Raw genomic sequence first — 18,922 nt, 5'->3', positions numbered from 1 at the left:
ATGGCTTGGCTGACGAGTTTCTGCAGCTGAGCCTTCAGTCCGATTCATGCATGAGTCAAGACATCCCATGAGGACACTAGGCCTCTTCACAAAACAAAGAACAAACGCCACATCCTATTTCCGTATATAATTGCTTTTCTCTGCATCCCTAGCCCTTGGCACAACACCTAGAACACTTGCTTTCATTGTTGTGACCCTACTTGGGGTTTTCTTGGCAGAGATACTGGAGTAGTTTGGCATTTCCTTCTTCAATTCATTACATTGATGAGGAAACTGAGGCACATAGGGTTAAGCCCAGGGTCACACAGCCAGTAAGCACCTGAGACCAAATTTGAACTCAGGTCTTCCTGACTCCAGGCCAGGGACTCTATCCATCATGACACCCCTCAGATGCTGCTGAGTCAGGCACATAGTAAGCATTTAATAACTGTTGACTGCCATTCAGTGCATATATATTTAATGTTGATATTGTTTAATCGCCTGTATTGACTTTAAGCATAATGGAGTTTCCTGCTTATGTTTTTTAACCATGACTGTACTTTACTTATCTTGCCTGAGATCATAATGGGCACCTGTGGTATTTTGGATTCACTTGAGGCCCAGGAAATTATGTTCCAGCCCCTCATCTAACTATTTTCTAAAACCAGTCTGCCAACCTCCTTGGCTTTATGCTGAGGGCATCCCTTTCACAATCGATTATCTCTAGTTTTTCCTCATACTAAGATTCATACAGGTCAAGAAGAAACAAATCTCCCCCTAGAGCCTAAATGTCTTCAAAAGGTTCCAGTGCAGTTAAATAAGAAAAACAGGAACTAAGAGTGGATTGGTTCTGTTCTGAGAGGGGAAAAAAGAAGAGAGGAGAAAAGGAACAAAGTGTACAAAGGAGGAAGGAACTTATAATTTCTTGTAACAAACATGGAAGAAGCGCTAAGGAAATGGGTGTTACATGAACTCAGAAAATGGATGAAGGAAGGACAACATACAATTTAGTGTAGAAATTAAAAAGCAGAGACAGGCATGGGAACTCCCTGGCCACCCCCTGCCACTACTGATTGCACCTTCTCCTCCCTCCTCCAACCTCCCATGGCTTGCCTTCCCCCCTCTCTCACCTGAGATATGTTTTAGCTCATTCAAATCTCTGACACCCAATGTACCACTCCTTAGGAACTTGGTGAATTTAGGATACAAGACTGATTAAGCACTTATTGTGTGACCACAATGTGCTGCAAGCAGCTAGGGGGCGCTTCGGTGAACAGAATGATGGGCCTGGACTCAAAAGTCTCATCTAGGTGAGTTCCAGTTGGGCCTCAGACACTTCCGAGCTGTGTGACCCTGGGCAAGTCACTTCATTCTGTTTCTCTCAGTTTCCTCATCTGCAAAATGAGCTGGAGAAAGAAATGGCAAACCCCTCCAGGATCTCCACCAAGAAACCCCTAGATGGGATCACAGGGAGTCAGACAGGATTGAAATGGCTGAACATGAACAGAAAAGCCAGATATCACTGCCCCAGAGGAGTTCCCATCCACCACAAGTCAGATAAAAGTAAAGGTCCCATGGTCCTCAGGGCAGTGCGGCCAGGCAGGTGCTCAGGCCTCTTCTCAAAGGTCACTGAAAGAATGGCCACAGGGTCTGCCGTCGAGTCATTGGACAACCACGCTCAGGACCTCTGTGGCCAGGACTTTCTTTTCAGGGCCTCAGGAGCTGTGGCTGGAGCCCCCTCAGGAGCAGCCAAGGTTTGCCTGCCAGGGGGAAGGCTGACGGTCCAGGGCCAGAAGTCAGGGTCTGAAGGGAGCTGGTGGTCAAGGGGGTGGTTTGACTGGCCAGGCACATCCTGTCTCCTATCTCCCTCAGGGGGCCTGGCTGCTTCATTCTAGCTGTGAGAGCAGAGCTAGAAGCAGGACCAGTGGAATGGGGTCACTGTTAACACAGATTACAATTGTTCAATTGTCTGTGGCCATTTTTCTCTTCATAAAGAACAGAAATTAATTATATATGCCATAAATCATGAAAGGAGAGGGAAGATTCCCCTCCTTAATTCTGTATTTCCCCTCACCTAGGGTAAACAGTGCCAAGCAGGCTAAGTAGAGCAAGTTTTCCCATGGGCCTGGGGTATGTGTGTGTACACATGTTCAGGTGTGTTCATGTGTGTTCATGTCCAAGTGACAGTATTATGTCTGAAAGGACAGGGAAGGGTTGGATTGTATATCTGAAAATGACTGATATTAAAACAAAAAGCAACAACTTTATAAAAATAAAAATAAAAGCATCTGACTTCAAAGGACAGACCAATGCCCTCAGAATTTCAGAGAATATCTCCTACTCCCAGTTGACTGCCCAAGGTCTGGGGGGTTCCATGTTCTCATTTTCAGGTACGTTTGAGGGGGATGATTCTCTCTTGTGAAGTAGATACTTGCTTTGGTTTGGTTTTGAAAAGAGGCCCATTAAGTGCAGGGGAGGGAGACAGAGCTTGGAAGGAGCTGATTTCAACATATAAGGAAGAGGGGCCCAGAATTTCCAAAGATGCCAGGGAAGACCAAGGGTGGCTCCATAAGGGTTATATTAGAAATGGATTGAAATCCTGAGCAAGGAGTTGAACCTAACCCCTGACCTCCCCACCTCCCCACCTCCCCACCTCCCCACCTCCCCACCTCCCCGGAGGCATAACCTTCACAAATGAAGGCATCTTGATCATTTCACAGAGCAAAGGCTGGAGTTGGCACCTCTATCCATGACTCCTTGGCCAAGCATAGTCTTCTTCCACCTTCTCTGAGGCTGCCCACAGGGAGATCATTCACCCTCCAGCAAGACCCTCCTAATGGGAAGTGCCACCTCTCCTCCTCCTCCCTCTTGTCTCCAAGTTTGAGCTCACATTTCTCTGGCCTTTCTACATGGACTGTCACATACAAGTCTGGAATGTTTGGGTAGCAATTGGGGCTCATTAGATCTCCAGGTTTCCCAGTCTCAGGTTATAATCATCTAGGCTTCTCCAAGTTTCTATGTCTCTAACACTCAGCCTCAAAGTCATTCAAAGTCTGGGGCTACTAGGAGCCATGGCTGATAAGCCTCTAGGTTTCATTGGGTAGATCTTACTTCATACTAACTCCAGGTCTCCAGGCCAAAGACTCAAAGCTCTGAATCTCTCAGTTTGAATCCCCATATCAAGTCTGTATCTTCATCTATGATGTTCAGTACGTGGGGAATAGTAAGAATAATTATATCTTGAGTGTTTCCAGGTTACCAGATCTCAGGCTCTAGATGTATTTCTAGGTTTGCCCATATTTAAGTACACCACATTTCTACGTCACTAGGATAACTAGCCTAGGTTTTTAGGGCTTTATGTCCCTTAAAATAGTTTTCTAAACCTAGGTGGTACAGTGAATAGAGCACCGGCCCTGGAGTCAGGAGGACCTCAGTTCAAATCTGGTCTCAGACACTTAATACTTACTAGCCGTGTGACTTTGGGCAAGTCATTTAACCCCAATTGCCCTGCCTTCCCCCCTTCAAAAGAAAACAACAAAAAACTGAAAACCAGTAACAATTTATCATCCTGAACTAGTGGTGTAGATAACTGTGGTAAATTAGAATATAACACAAGCCACTAGTTATTTGGCTTTCAGAAATTTCCTAGCTGTGTGGGCCTTAAGCAAGTTAGATTACATCTGTTTACCTCAGTTTACTGTTCTGTAAGGGAATGATAATAGCACCCACCTCCCAGGGCCATTGTAAAGTGCTGTTTTCTTTAATTAGCTCGAATTGCTTCATACTTGATAACTTTATATGGGTCTTTAGCTGTGATCAGTATATAATGCCAATGGCGATGAGATGAATAAAGTTTGGTTTGAGGCCACCTGACTGGTGATGGGTTTTGTTGCAAGGTTCAAATACATGATATCATTTATGGCATTGTTATGTTTCTAAATTTTCTTGTATTGTGCAATATGGTAAACACTCAGCAATTTCTCTCAGAATCTAGATGTTGTTAGATTAAGAATTGTGTTCTTAAAAGGAAAAAAAGGTTTAGGAAGCTGTTGGGTCCCTTTATCAGCCCTGCTGACCATGAAGCATGGCAATTAAGAATTTAACCTTCCAGTTCTGCCTATGTTTAAGAGGAAAGTTTGCCTAAAATTATTTGGTTATCACTTAAGAAAATGATGAGATTGTCAGTTAAGTTATTTAGAGTTGTTAGAATGTTAAATGTTAGAATGTTAAAACCTACCCAGTAGTTACACAGATATTTTAAAAGGAAAATTGGTAATTGTACAAAGATCTTATAAAATCTCTTTTGTAAACTTACAAGGACTTCTGGAACCATCTGGTTAATAAATTCTTATCAACCCCATGCAAGAGTTTTCTGTATTATGGAATTCCTACTGAGCAAGTGGGAATCTGTGAATAAAATGGGGGGTAATTTTCAAGCCTTCTCTTGATATAGAGTGAGTTTCATCAAAGGTTTTATGTGTGTGTATGCATGTATGTCTGTGTATGAGCATGTGTATGTCTGTGTAATGTCTGTCTGTGTGTATGTGCATTGTGTAAGTGTGTGCATGTGTCTGTGTATGAGCATGTGAGTGTGTGTGCATGTGTGTGTGTGCATTGTGTGTCTGTGTGTGCATGTGTGTGCATGCATGAGTGTGTATCTGTGTGTATGAATATGTGAATGTGTGTGCGAGTGTGTGTCTGTGTGTGCATCTGAGTGTGTGCGTGCATTGTGTGTCTGTGTATGTTTGTGTGTGCATGTGTGTGTCTGTGTGTATGAGTGAGTGTGTGTGCATGTATGAGTGTGTGTGCGTGCATTGTGTGTCTGTGTATGTCTGTGTATGTGCATGTGAGTGTGCGTGCATGAGTGTGTGTCTGTGTGTATGAGTGAGTGTGCATGTATGAGTGTGTGTGTGCCTGCATTGTGTGTCTGTGTGTATGTGCATGTCTGTGTGTGTGCATGTGAGTGTGTGTGTGTATGTATAGAAATTTACCTGGAGGTTTACAGCAATTGGCCATTGCTATTTTTCTAGGGATTGAAGTGAACTATCACATAATCACTATATATGTGGGATTGGAAAATGTAATTATTTTTCTTGATTTCTAGTGACATAATTTAAGACAAAGGGAACAAAAGGGTTTTGAAGAAAACTGTAAAGGCCTGGTAAATCTTGTTACTATGATATGGTTGATTTCATTGGATATATATTTTTTGATTTAGAAAAACCAATCTACTCCCCATTGCAAACACCTTTTAACTAGAGGAGGAGGGTGGTTCTTAAGAATCTGTGATTAGGAATTTATTTTGTTTTTAAGACCTTTGGGATTTATTTCTGATACTTAAAAGACAATTTGTACCAACTTAGTTTTGATAGATTCCAATTTTAAATGTAAAGATTTAGGTTTTTTTGTTGTTGTTTTTGCTTTTTGGAGAGGGGAAGGCAGGTCAATTGGGGTTAAGTGATTTGCTCAAGGTCACATGGCTACTAAGTATTCAATGTCTGAGGCTGGATTTGAACTCAGGTCCTCCTGACTCCAGGGCTGGTGCTCTATTCACTGAGCCATCTAGCTGCCCCTAAAGATTTAGATTTGCTTTAAGGTTGAATAAGAGTAAGTTTAGATGTTTCCAACTAATTGACTTCATGCAAGTTTAGTGGTTATCTTTTTAACAGGATAAATTTTAAGCTGTTTTTTTTAAAAAAAGGGAGATACTATTAGAAGGAATGTTTAAGTAAAAAAAAATCTTTTGTGTGATTTTTAGGCCTACTATATTTTATTTGTAAATCAATTTATTGCTATAATTTGATGGTATTAATAACAATTGTGTCTAGACCTAGTGTGATTAGTGAGACTTTACTGTTTAGGAGAAAGCTTTTTTGGGACCCTGAATATTCTCTTTGGAGTTTCATTCCTAGGTCTGTTGTGTTTAGACCATCCCTAAATAGATGCTTAAAAAAACAGTTAGCAGTAAGCAGCTCAATGGAAGCAACATCTGAGATCTAAGTCTTGGGAATATCTGTTCCCAGAAATAAGGCAGCTACTTCAGGAAAGCTATGACCGGACTCTCTTAATTCATTTTCCCATACAAGAGATCTGTCTGCCTGCTTCCATATGCTAGGCTACTTAGAGTGGTATAGGCTTTGATATTATTACCATGTCCCTACTTATAACTCTCACAGCAAATTCCTATTATTAAGGTAGACAGTGGAAGTTTGCTATTGCAATACTGAATCTGTTAGTTATTAGATTAATATCATGGCATCTGAATTACTGTAATAAGCTGCAAGTAGGAAGATCTTGCTATTTTGATCTGAATTTGTTGTCATTCCATGGCCTAAGCAATTGCATTGAGCCAGGCTTAAAGTCAACTAGGGGGGATATTTTCCAATTGAGAGGAAATGTCATAATGGGGAAATTGAGTCAGGAGAATACTACCTTAGCCCATGGCAAGAGTCGTTCTCCCAACCTTTCCCACGAGAACTCTACCTGTAATTCATGAATGTAGGTCTCCTACAGGAGCAGCAGAAGTAGCCTACGTGAGCCAGGGCTACTGAAACAATGACTGACTAAGCAAAAGTAAAGGAAAATAATGAAATGACATCGTCACATTTGGCTGATGTAGCAAAACAGTCATTTAGAGGAAACTTCAGAAAACATAAGTTCATTGGCAAATCAGAAAAGTGAGATTTAAGGAATTGAGTGTGTCATTTTTTAAAACAAGAAAATAAAAAACTAAAGTATCTCAAAAGAAGCACAAAAAGTAGTAATTTTAAAAACTAGAGAAGAAATAGATAAAACGGAAAACCCAAACTGGTAATAATTGACATGAGAAGCCTAAGGAAGAACTAAATGAGCTTTTTTTCCTCAAAAGAATCTCAAAACCAATCAACCTTAGCTAACCTGTATAAAAATGATGGAGCGCTAGACGGCTGGGAGTGGGGTGGGGGGGAGGGACTTAGAAAATGATCCAAATCCCAAAACGAGCACATGAGTTTCCTCTCTAGTACTTCTTCAGCTGCTTCTTGGATGTCTTGAACTGGACAGCCCATCAGCATCCCAAACAGCTTTCCTTTCAAAGCACAGTCCCTCCTTCTACCTTCTGTATTACTGGCAAGGACATCATCACCTTTCCAATCACTGAGGTTCACAACCCAGTCAATCTGTTGTCAAGGCCTATGAATCTCTCTTCTGACACAGTCACAACTCTACCAAGGCCCTTCTCACCTCTCACCTGGGTTACTGCAATAGCCACCTAACTGGTCTTCCTGCTACCAGTGTCTTCCCATTCCACTCAATCCTTCACTCAGTTGCCAACATTGTACCCCATTCTGCATCCTACCCTACATTCCCCTAAATGACCTTCATGTCCCTAGGACCTGCAGGATCAAATATAAACTCCCATGTTTGGCATTCAAGGCTCTTGCTGCCTTGCTGTTTCCTCCCTTTTCCAAGTTCTTGACACATATTCTAGGATCCATGCCTCTCACTTCATTCGCCACCTTGTGCCAGCTTAGGTGTTACCCTTTCAGATCATCTTTAGCTGCTTTGAATCTTGAATCTTTTACGTGACTGGCAGCTCCTTGAAGAAAGGGACCCTGGATTTCGCTTTTCTGCGTGTCCCCAGTCCTTAGCCGAGTGCTTGGCACAGAGGACATCCTTAAGGAACGCTTATGGACTGCCTGTCTCTCTTCAGAATATGTGGCTTTCGAGGGGCTCCTCCCCAGTCTGCTCTGATAGGGATGTTTTCAGGCTTACCTGCTATTTTGTGTGCAGGTGGCAGGAGGAGAGGCTCTGACAGCCAGCCACTGGGAGATATGGGAAGGAAAGACGGCAGAGAGGCATCATAGAAAATCGGAGTTACTGCTTCTTTTCATGTCAAGTCTTCTGAATTGTGAAGTGGTCTGAGTGCTCCTTTTGGTAGCTGTCCTGTACCTGGAAAACAAAATGTAAAAGGTAAATTCACAAGAGAGAAAATAATATTACCAATACCTATTTTTACACAATCCAATGCTCAAAAAATTGAGAACTTAAAGAAAATGGATAAAGACGTAGCTACGTGGCACAGTGAGTAGAGCACTGGCCCTGGAGTCAGGAGGACCTGACTTCAAATGCGGCCTCAGACACTTAACACAAAAACTAGCTGTGTGACCTTGGGAAAGTCACTTAACCCCATTTGCCCCTCAAAAAAAAAGAAAATGGATGATTACCCACAAAAATGTACATTAACCAAATTATTAGGAAAAGAAGGAAAGATCTTCTATGTTTATCTCAATCTCAGACACTGAAATTAGACAAGCCATAAAAGAAGCTTACTTAGGTAAACTAATAACTAAGAACAAAAGAACTGACAAAGGGTCTAGACAGATTTGCAGCTCAATCCCACCCCTGCCACCAAAGTCATTCTCGATAGCCCAAAAGGAAAGCACTTAGCTCATATCCATGCTGCTTCTGATACTGAAAGCATGCAGAAGTGCAGCAGAGACACTGACCAAGGTCACTGATTCCAAACTTTTCAATAAAATTCAAGGAAAAAAAACAATCGTAATAGGAATACCATTATGTCAAATCCAATCAGGATTTGACAATGACTGAGTTAGTTATACCAGAAATTCAAGTTTGATGTGACATTCTGAAAGCAATGAACACAATCATATTAAAAGAGGGAAAAAAAGTCCCACATGTCAATGTCCTGTCACATAGGCACCCTGAAAAATGAAGGGAGACTCCCTGAAAACTCCCTGTCACAATGGCATTCAGGGAAAGGCAGGAATATAGAGATCCCTTACCTCTATTCACTTAGACTGTGTTCAATGCAGATTTATTCCCAGACTCTAGGGTGCTCTTCAGTAGCCCCCCAATATGTCTCTCCAAATTCCCCTTTCTGAACCTGCATATAACTTTCCATTAATCCCTACTGAACTGCATATGCTCCACCTTTGACCTAGTTCCTATGCTGGTTCTAGACTCCGTCTTCTAGTATGTCAGCCCACCCACCTGCCTCTGCCCAGCTTTCTCCTGCACTGCCCTGGTGACGGGGGGCCAGCATAGCTGAGGCAGGAAACAGCATCAAGTTGCTAGCTGTTTCCAGGTCCCTGTGTACCTTTGCCTCTTCTTCCTCCCCTTGGATGTCATTGATGGCTCTTCTCCCTCCTTATTCCTTGCTGCTCCTTCCAGGAGATGATGGAGGAATGAGGATGATGGATAGAGATGATCCAGGAAATGATGCCCCTCTTAAACTCCCCCAGGGCAGTGGTCCTGCCTTTCCCCTTCATTGGCTGCATCACAAACATCTATGGTCCAGCCTCTTGATGTAGTCAGGTAAGAATTTCCCTCTGCTTCAACATTATTTTTCCTCACCATTTTCTTGATGAAACCCCTTTTAAAAAATGTTTTCAAGAAACACTTAATTCTTTGATACCTTCAAAATAAAAACATGTTTCTATAAGATAGGGGTCAGTTTCCATTTTAGAAATATACACATTACCAAGCAGTGGCCACAACAAAACTCTCCTACAGTCCCCTGTTTATTTGGGGTGGCAAGGACAAGGGAATTCTCCCTCCTTTAACAGTTGGCCACTGACCTTTGGATGCAAAGGCTCTCTGGCCCTACTTGGAAGAAGCTAGCAATGACAACCCAAAGGACCCAGCATGAAATTCCATTCTCTTCTAAGATCTTCAGATCATAAGCAGGAATCTTCCTTCCTCCAACCTTCCTGCCCAACAGGCTCCCTGGAAGCCTAGACAAGTACCCTTCCCAGTTTCCAATGGCCTGTGATTCCAAACCCTGAACAAACTTACCAAGTCAATAAGCATTTACTAAGTGCCTACCCTGATAGCATAAGATGAAGAGGGAATGGGCCCTGACCTCAAAGAGCCTGCATTCTATTGGTAGGGGGAAGTGTAGAGAAACAAATGTCCACAAAGACACTTAATTTGAAGAAAACATCTCATGGATGCTCTCATGAACAATTAACATCATGGAGGACTTTTCAGACGAGTTGGCAACTAGGTGAATTTTTTTTTTTTTTTTTGCTTTTTGGAGGGCAGTTGGAGTTAAGTGACCTGCCCAAGGTCACACGGCTAGTGTCAAGTGTCTGAGGCCAGATTTGAACTCAGGTCCTCCTGACTTCAGAGCTGGTACTCTCTTCACTGAACCACCTAGCTGCCCCTAGATGAAATCTTAAAAGATTTTGGAGAGACAGAGGCGAGTGAGAACCTTACAAATATGGGATATAGCATTGTCAGGGCATGGAGGAGGTAAGCAATTCAGTGTGTTAAGGAAAAAGTTCCTCACTTTGACTGGAATGTAGATTTTAACAGGAAATTATACCAGAAATGGGAGTGGGACAGGCCTTAATGGGCGGGCTAAGGAGTCTGCTAATAGGCAATGGGGAGCCATTAAAGGTTTGTGAGCAGGAGTAACATGATCAGAGCTATGTATTAAGAATGAGTTTGGCAGCTGTGTGGTGATTTGCTTATAGAGGTACAGGACAGATTGGAAGCAGAGAGACCAATTAAGAGGCAAAGGAGGGGAGGGACGGCTAGGTGGCACAGTGAATAGAGCACTGGCCCAAGAATCAGGAGAACCTGAGTTCAAATCCAGCCTCTGACACTTAACACTTACTAGCTGTGAAACCTTGGGCAAGTCACTTAACTCCAATTGCCCTACCTTCCACCCTCCAAAAAGGAGAGAGAGAGAAAGAGAGAAAGAGAGAGAGAGAGAGAGAGAGAGAGAGAGAGAGAGAGAGAGAGAGAGAGGAGAAGAAGAAGGAGGAGGAGGAGGAAGGGATGGAGAGAGGGAGGCAGCAGGTAGAGAGAAACAGAGAGAGGGGAGAGGGGGAGATGAAGGGAGACAGAGACAGGTGGGGGGGAGAAAGGGGGGGAGGGAGGAGGAAGAGAGGGAGAAAGCAGGGAGAGACAGAGAGATTGAGACAAGAGACAGAGAGAAGAGGGGAGAGTGAGACAGAGATAGCGAGGGGGAGGAAGGAGGGAGGAGAAAGGGAGGGAGACAGTAGGGAGAGACAGAGAGAAACAGAGAGAGAGAGAAGGGGGAGAGAGACAGAGATGGAGACGAGACAGAGAGAGAAAAGACAGAGACAGAGAGGACAGGGGAGAGTGAGACAGAGACAGACAGAGAGGCAAAGGGGATGAAAGTCTCTCCTAGCTTCCATCCCCCTGGATGTGGCCTCCACATATTCTAAACCATTTTTAGTGAGCACACTAGTACAAGAAGCAGTTCTACTGCAGCTGGCAACAAATCCCCAAGAGCTGCCTCACTCTACAAAGACTTCCTCCTATGGACTGATAGATAGGCCTGCTTCCCCTGACGAGATGTAGGCAAATGGCATCAGTGTGGCTGAGGAATTGGACTGAATCAAGTCTGTGTCTGGACATTACTGTGTGACTAAAGGTGAGAATTACACAAGGGTCATCAGCCCCTCGCAATGCCAGAGTGACAAAACCATGAACCCCTTGGGTAAAGTGGCCCAGAAGGCTGACGTGTTTCACTGCAGTACAAAGTAGACATCACACCCTGGAGAAGAGTGAGCATGGAAGAAAAGGAAGCGTTCATGGACCACTTCTGGCAGTGGAAAGAAGCGGACTCTTAAAAGAGACGTTGTGGATGGACTTAGCGAAAGACTGTATGGGGGGGGGAGGTTAAAGAAGAATCAAAGGTTTTTCTGAAGTTGTAAGTTTTGGGTGACATCAGCAGAAACAAGGCATTTAGAGTGGAGGCCATTTAGGAAGGTAGAAAATGAGTTGTTTTGCACATATTGAGTTTGACAGACTAGCAGGACATCTGAGAGACAGTTTTGTCTGGTGGAAAGTGTTAGATTGAGAGAGAGAGGACTTGGGTTTGAATCCCAGCGCTGCCACTTACCATCTGGGTGACCTTGGACAAATCATTTAACTTCTCTAGGCCAGAGTGTCTAATCTATAAAATGAGGGAATTGAACTAGGGAAGGGAAAAGAAAGGAGGAAGCATTTCTAGAGCATGTGCTATGTGCCTAGAACTGTGCTAAGCACTTTCCTCACAACAAAGGGAGGTAGGTACTATTATGATTCTATTTTAGCTGTGAGGAAACTTAAGCAAATAGAGCTGAAGTGATTCATCCAGGGTCACACAGTGTCTGAAGATGGATTTGAACTCAGTTTTTGACTGTGGGCAGCTAGATAGTGCAATGGATAGAATGCTGAGCTTAGAGTTAACTGGCCTCAGACACGTACTAGCTGTGTGACCCTGGACAAGTCACTTCACCCTGTTTGCCTCAGTTTCCTCATCTGTGAAATGAGGTAGAGAAGGAAACTGCAAAGCACTCCATTGTCTTTGCCAAGAAAACCCCCAACTAAACAACAGCTTTCTTGACTCCATCCAGTCTGCCACCAAATTGGCTAGGTGACAGAGTGAGCTTTAAATCTGCAAGTTTGAGAGATGTCCAGTTAGTCCAGATGGCCATTGGTGATGCCTCAGAATAGTTCTGATACATGAAGCCATGGGAGTCACAGAACTCCCAACTTCCCTTTTTCTGCTGAGGGCATCCTCCTAGTTACCTACTTCACTCCACACAACTTAATCAATGGCCAAGTTTTGTCAATATCTCTCCAATCCATCCCCTCTTCTTGACTCACAGGACCACCATGTTGTTCAGGCGCTCATCCCTTGTCACTCGAAGTATTTCGATAGCCTTCTAAGTGGTCTCCTTGCAACTAGCTTCCATTCTCTCTCATCCTCTTCTTCCACAGTTGCCAAATTAATATTGTCAAAATACAGGTCTCATTAAGTTAATCTCCTACTTAAGAAATTCTAGCAGCTACCTATTGACTGTAGGCCAAAATATGGTCTCTTCTGTTTGGCATCTAAAACTTTTCATAATCTAGTTCCAACCTATCTTTTCAGACTGACACACAGTAGGGGAAGGAGAAGGGAATATTTATTTATTTATTGCTTTTTGGAGGGGGGAGGGCAGGGCAATTGGAGTTAAGTGACCTGCCCAAGGTCACATGGCTAGTAAGTATTAAGTGTCTGAGGCCCGATTTGAACTCAAGTCTTCCTGACTCCAGCACTAATGCTCTATTCACTATGCTACCTAGCTACCCCAACCCCTGTTTCTTTTATAAAACACAGTTTAGGTGATACTTCTCACCGGGGACCTTTCCTCACCTTATCTCCCTGAAATGGTTTGGTATCCGTATACACCCTGTGGCTTTTTTTTTTAAAAAGCAATTGGGGTTACGTAACTTGGTCGAGGTTACACGGCCAGTTATTTCTGGGTGTGGTGCTAAGTATCAGAGCCCAGATTCGATCCCAGGTCATCCCGACAGTGAGACTGGTGCTCTTACTCCCTGTGCCACCTGGCCGCCCCTAAGCAATTGGGGTTAAGTAACTTGCTCAAGGTTACATGGCCAGGTGTTTCTGGGTGGGTGCTAAGTGTCTGAGTCCAGATTCGATCCCAGGTCATCCCGACTCTGGGGCTGGTGCTCCCACTTGCTGTGCTACCTGGCCGCCCCTGTGGCTCCTTTTGTGTCCTCCCACTGAGGAGGGCCTGTACCCTCAGTGCCTGGTATATAGAGTCCCTCAACAAGTGCTTATTGACTCAGATTGACAAAACATGTAGAAGAGGAGAAGGAAAGAGTGGGTGGGGTCAAAGATCATACAAAGAAGGCCCAAAGGAGATAGATGATGAAAAAGCAAAGGAGATCCAGAAGGGACAGTTGGAAAAAAAAACCAGGTCACCACAAGCAGAGAAGGAGAGATTGTATAAGAAGTCAACAGGGTAAAGCAGTACAGAAAAATCAAGGTTGAGGGCTGAGAAGTGGACATTGGCATTTACTATAGAAAGATCATTGATAACTGGTAGAGAGTCTTATTGAGTGGTATGTATAGAAACCAGACTATGATTGGTTCTTACAAGTCAGAGGTAAGACAGAAGAGCTAGTAAGTGGTTCTTGTCAACAGTTTCTCCACCTTGAAGGAGACCACAAGCTAAGAAATAAAGGCATGCTTATAGGCAGCCTGGAAGGAACTAGAAGATATGGAAAAGTTGAAAATTAAGGAGAAAGCGGATAATTGTAGGTGGGAAGATGATGGATGGGGGTGGGGGGTTAACTAGAAAGGCGACCCACATTAATTTGGAGACATGTTTCTTTCAGATGGTGGAAGAAAAGAGGAGAAAGTATGAGATGATATGAAGGAGTTTTATAGTAAAGTGAGGACCCAGCAAAGGAGGATTGGGGACACTGAGGAATGTCTTGTCACTTGAATCTCTCTGGTCTCCCATTTCCAACTGCCTACTTGACATATTGAACTGGCTGTCTCATACACTTCTTCAACTCAATGTGTCCAAAACAGAATTCACTTTTTCCCCAACTATCCCCCTAACTCACTTCTCTATTACTGTCAAGTGCATCATTGTCCAAGTTTCCAGCTGTGGTGGCATCCTTGCTTTTTCATTTTCTTACTCTACAATTGATTGCCAAGGCTCAGTGAGTTTATCTTGACAATTTCTGTAATATGTAAATTCCCTATTTCAATCTACCCTCTATTCAACTGTCAAGTTTATCTTTCTAAAGTGTGGCCATGTCATTCGCCCAATTCAATAAACTTCGGTGGCTTCCTATCACCTCAAGGATCACAAGCAAAATCTTCTGGCAATCTGAATCTCTTCTACTTTTCCTTACCTGCCCCCACACAGTCGGTTAATGCAGTGACACTCCATTTCTACAAAAGCCTGTACCTTCTCTAACTTCTATTGTGTATACACTCAGCTTGACAAGGTTCTTTGCCCATTTTCTTCCCTCGAAGTTGTGGCTTGTCTTTTGCCTTTCTCTCTATCGTTAGTACTTGGTACACAGTGGGCACTTGATAAATGGTTGCTGCTTTGACTCGATGATCTTTTCCTGCCTGCCTAGTTTGGGAGCATTTTGCCAGCTTGAGTGGTGGCTAAATTGGTTTTCTCTTCTTAATTCCTGGATTCTTCTGGTGCTGGTGTCAATCTTTGTTTTTGCAAAGAGTAAAAACCATTTGGCCAGTTGATTCTTAGGGAGAGGGTGGACGTGTAGCACATCTGCATCTGGTGCTATTAAAGCAAAAATTACTAAACATTTACAAAAGGACAGAAATGAGGAATTGTAGGCTTATGATTGAGCTAAGAGAGCCTAAGGATGGCCGCTAGCTCGACTGGCATGCAACTGGTGGCCCCCGGTGGTTTAGAGAGGTAAGTGCAAAAGAAGCAGTGACGGGGCTGGGGGGGGGGGGGACAGGCAGGCCGGTGGAGGGGCAGCTGGACTTTTCCATTCCGCTCTGCGCATGCCCATAGTGCCAGTCAGTCCGCCGGCCGGCCCGCCCTGAACTCAGTAGCGTCACCAAAGCCCACGTCAGTTCGGATTCGGCTGGGTCCGCGACAGTGGGCAGCGAGCTGTCCGAGAGGCTGGCAGCTTGGCAGCGCGCTGCTGCGTTCTGCAAAGCAGCACAGGCCGTCGGCACCACCCCCCCATCCCCAATAACAGGCTCCCCTGGCCTCCGCAGAGATCTAATGAGCAGCGGGGCTGGGTATCTTCCCGATTCGATGAGGCGCAGTGGTGATCGGCGGTGATCGGCGCGGCGGCGGCGGCGGCATGATCGGGCGGGATGATACGCCGCCGCTGCCGCTGCGGTCCTGCCTTCCGCCGCTGCACCCCCACCCACCCAATCCATGTGGACCATCAGCGATGCCTGGCTGACCATGGCACCATGGCAATCAATGGTGGCGCTGGGTGACCCCGACTTTACCTGCAAAGGTGCTGAATGGCCCAACGGGGCGAAGACCACGAGGAAGGGGCCAGGTAGGGAGGAGGCGGACAGCCGGGAGGGGGGAGGGCCAGGAAGCCAGATCGGGCGAGGGCACTAACCGGGAGCTTTCGTGGCTGGTAAAGCGGGGCCCTGACCTGCCCTGGGTCACAAACTGGCCTCTGGGATGCGGGTGGAGGTCCCTTTCATTGTGAGCTTGAACTGGCAGACAACACCCCAAAATGGCGCCCGCGAGCCGAGGGCCAGATCATTCTAGAAAAAAAACAACTGCATTGAGTACTGCATCAGAACCCCTACTGGCGGCTCAGAGAAGCGGGCTTTTATACGCATGCTCCTTCTGCCTCTGCCTCCCCCTCCCTTCTGCCTGCTCCTCCCACACCATCAATCTTCACTCGCTCCTCCTTCCCTCTTCTTTCCCCCCTCCCTCCTTACCTAAAAGAATGGCCAAGACTTGTGGTCTGACAAAGCCGTTCGTTCATTGCTTTCCTAGAGTTTTCTTACAAGGGAATCATCAGATAATAAGTCCAACAAGGTTCGTGTGAAAGCAAGTTTTGGTTAGAAGTTTTTAAGCTGGAGTCTGTGAGTGTTTAAAAAAAAACCAAGTTATCAACTGCATTTCAGTCCAGTTGCCTTCCTGCTGATCGGCTTCATTGCCCTGCCACTTTACAGTACACACTGACCAGTTCCTCGGAAGGGAAGGGCATCCCTAGTCTTCAGCAGTACACTGGGGAGTGCGGGCACAGTCTGTAATACCAAACAGGCTTGGGGTGGGAAAGGAAGGAGGAAGCAAACAAGATCTTCAACTCGTGGGCGGGGAGGGGGGAAGGGGGGACAAGGCACACACACCAAAAATCTAAACTCTAGTTTGTATTTCTTTGCTACCTGGAGAAGGATCCAAGCACTTTAAGAGGGCCCTCCACATACATGGAAAACATTGTGATCAACTGACAGACTGAATAGACGTAAGTGGAGGTGGGTGGAAATGGGGTTGACACTCAAAGGCCTTTCTAGCTGAGTAGGATGACACATTATAATCAGATGCAACGTTCAGCCCCTCCCACTAACAAATCTGTTTAGTCATTGTATTCAAAAGGAGCAAACCTACCTTAAGAAACACTCCAGGAGGGCTGGCTAGGTGGTGCAGTGACTAGACCACCAGCCCCAGAGTCAGGAAGACCTGAGTTCAAATTCAGACTCAGACACTTGACACACTTACTAGCCATGTAACTTTGGGCAAGTCACTTAACCACCACTGCTCTCCAAAAAGCAAAAAAAAACCAAAAACACCACTCCAGGATGGATATGAAGTCAAAGGATAATGACCACTTTGTAAAAGAAAGATTACAAAGTATAAATAACCATGTGAAAACCTACTCCACATTACTGCTGGTGTAAGAAACATATGGAAAGACAACTTGGAGATTTCACATCACATCAGACATTGGGGAAAAAGGGAGGGCACACCATTTAAGACAGCATATGGATACACTGTTGGGGAAGCTCTCAAATGGCCCATCCATTCTACATTGCATTTTAGGATTTTGCCAGGAAAAGTGAAGTCACCTAGCTATACTGGGTGGCCCAACTCTAACTGTGCTGGGCAGCCAAAGGCAAAACCCAGGTACTGGACCTTCTAACCATATTCTTAGTGGAAGCAAAGACTCAGAAACAAAACCTTAGCTGGATCAGCCTTGGCCCTTGCAGGCAATGAAATCCAACTTTACCATAAAAGACTGTGACCCCAACCCAGAGGATGCTTAGCTCAGTAAGCAGCACCAGGAAAGTGCCACTTGCAATCAAAACACCAAGGGACAGGGAAAGCAGGGCCCCAGAGAACCAAACAAGGGGGAGAGGGGCTCAAGAAGGCACACGAGGGGCTGATCTGTACTGGGTGTTTATAGGCTGGAGGGGGGACTGAGAAATGAATGAGGTGAACACAAAAGACATCCCAAAATATTTTCATTGTGTTTTGGGTAAAAGTAATTAGAAAATGAAAGGCTGGAAGTTCTGAGGCCATTTTTCTTTGCAGAGAAGAAGAAACTACTGGCCAGTGAGGTGAGAGGGCCTGCTCCACATGGCCCCAAACTCACACAGGTCCAGGGATGCTACCTCAGTGCTTTGGGCTGAAGCACCAGGCCCTTTTAGAGTACACTAGGGGCTAGGTTTACCAACTCCTGTAGTAGACTTTTTGTTGTTAGGCTGAGTTTCTTACTCAAAATTGTATGTTTAACAGTTAAAAGAGCAAAAGAAATACTATATCCATCTAGGTGTGTAACCTGAGAAAAGAACCAGATAAAAAGCCAGAGTGGCACACTGCAGCCCTGAAGAGCGCCCCCCACAGGAGGCCAAGCGGACAGCTCCTCACCTCCAGGACCTATCTTTTGTTTGGAAAGTCTGCCACTATCAGGGGCTATTTGGGGGTATTCTAGCCTGTGTCTACATTTGGAGCTAGAACCTGTGCCTTTGTCTTTGGGAGGAGGGAAGCCATGGGCAGACATGCTTCTGGCCTGGGTCTCCATCTGGAACCATCTTTGGGGAGCTCTAGCATGTGAAAATCTGCTACATTGGGGAAATCAACACCCGTGACCCCACCTTTCAATTTGGGGAATTGCCACTCATGATTCCATCTTTTATTTGGGGAAGTATACATACCTGCTCCATATCTCTCATTTGGGGGACTACCTTCTGTGTCTTCGCCTTATTTTGAGATTCATTTCGCCATACCTCCCCATCTTTTACATAGGGAAATCACAGATCAGTGCCTCCATTTTTCCTTTGGGAAATTACAGCCCATGCCTCCATGACCTTTTGGGAATTACCACCTGTGCCTGCATCTTGGTTTGGGGAAATCACAGCCCCTTCCTCACATTATGCACAAATATATGGTGTATGTCCACTGTATTCTGGGAATTACAACCTGTGCCTGCATCTGGAGCCATCTTTGGGGAGCTCCAGCCTGTGCTTCCATTTTTTATGGAGAATTACAACGTGTATATTGGTCTTTGGGGGGAGGGCAGCCACAGTGGACCTCTGTTGCCTTTGGGTACACAGAGGTTTATGGCCTGTGTCTCTATCAGGAGCTACCTTTGGGAATTACCACCTGTGCCTGCACTGCCTTCTGGGAATTGCCACCTGTGCCTGCACTGCCTTCTGGGAATT

The 18,922-nt window shown here is 44.9% G+C and overlaps 1 protein-coding gene and 1 long non-coding RNA gene across 12 annotated transcripts in view; one reads left to right on the top strand and one right to left on the bottom strand.

The window, feature by feature from the left end:
- WDR13 (WD repeat domain 13) overlaps positions 1–18,922 on the bottom strand; it is a 31,582-nt gene that overhangs the window by 5,466 nt on the left and 7,194 nt on the right. For 2 of the 10 annotated variants that reach the window (XM_069108168.1, XM_069108175.1), the window contains exons 2-5: positions 16,196–16,340; positions 15,746–16,015; positions 9,077–9,352; positions 7,732–7,908 (exon numbers count right to left, since the gene is read on the bottom strand). The exons of 2 other annotated variants lie outside the window; for them this stretch is intronic. The gene's annotated coding sequence lies outside the window, so the exon portion shown is untranslated. Of the gene's footprint in view, positions 1–7,731; positions 7,909–9,076; positions 9,353–15,745; positions 16,016–16,195; positions 16,341–18,922 lie in introns of those variants that run through there. 6 more of the 10 variants (XM_069108171.1, XM_069108172.1, XM_069108169.1 and 3 more) reach the window with 6 other exon arrangements.
- LOC138177154 (uncharacterized) lies at positions 15,258–18,022 on the top strand. Of its 2 annotated transcripts, none has more exons than XR_011172444.1 (3): positions 15,258–15,798; positions 16,652–16,725; positions 17,793–18,022. It is a non-coding gene; the product is annotated as an uncharacterized lncRNA (long non-coding RNA). The 2 variants fall into 2 exon arrangements; XR_011172443.1 differs by having other exon boundaries at positions 15,259–15,798; positions 16,655–16,725.

The sequence above is a fragment of the Petaurus breviceps genome, unplaced genomic scaffold (genome assembly GCF_028583685.1).
Source record: "Petaurus breviceps papuanus isolate PSGF00001 unplaced genomic scaffold, PetGlider_PUasm1.0 90333, whole genome shotgun sequence".
Taxonomy (NCBI): domain Eukaryota; kingdom Metazoa; phylum Chordata; class Mammalia; order Diprotodontia; family Petauridae; genus Petaurus; species Petaurus breviceps.
This window is presented reverse-complemented; position numbering and strand designations above follow the sequence as displayed.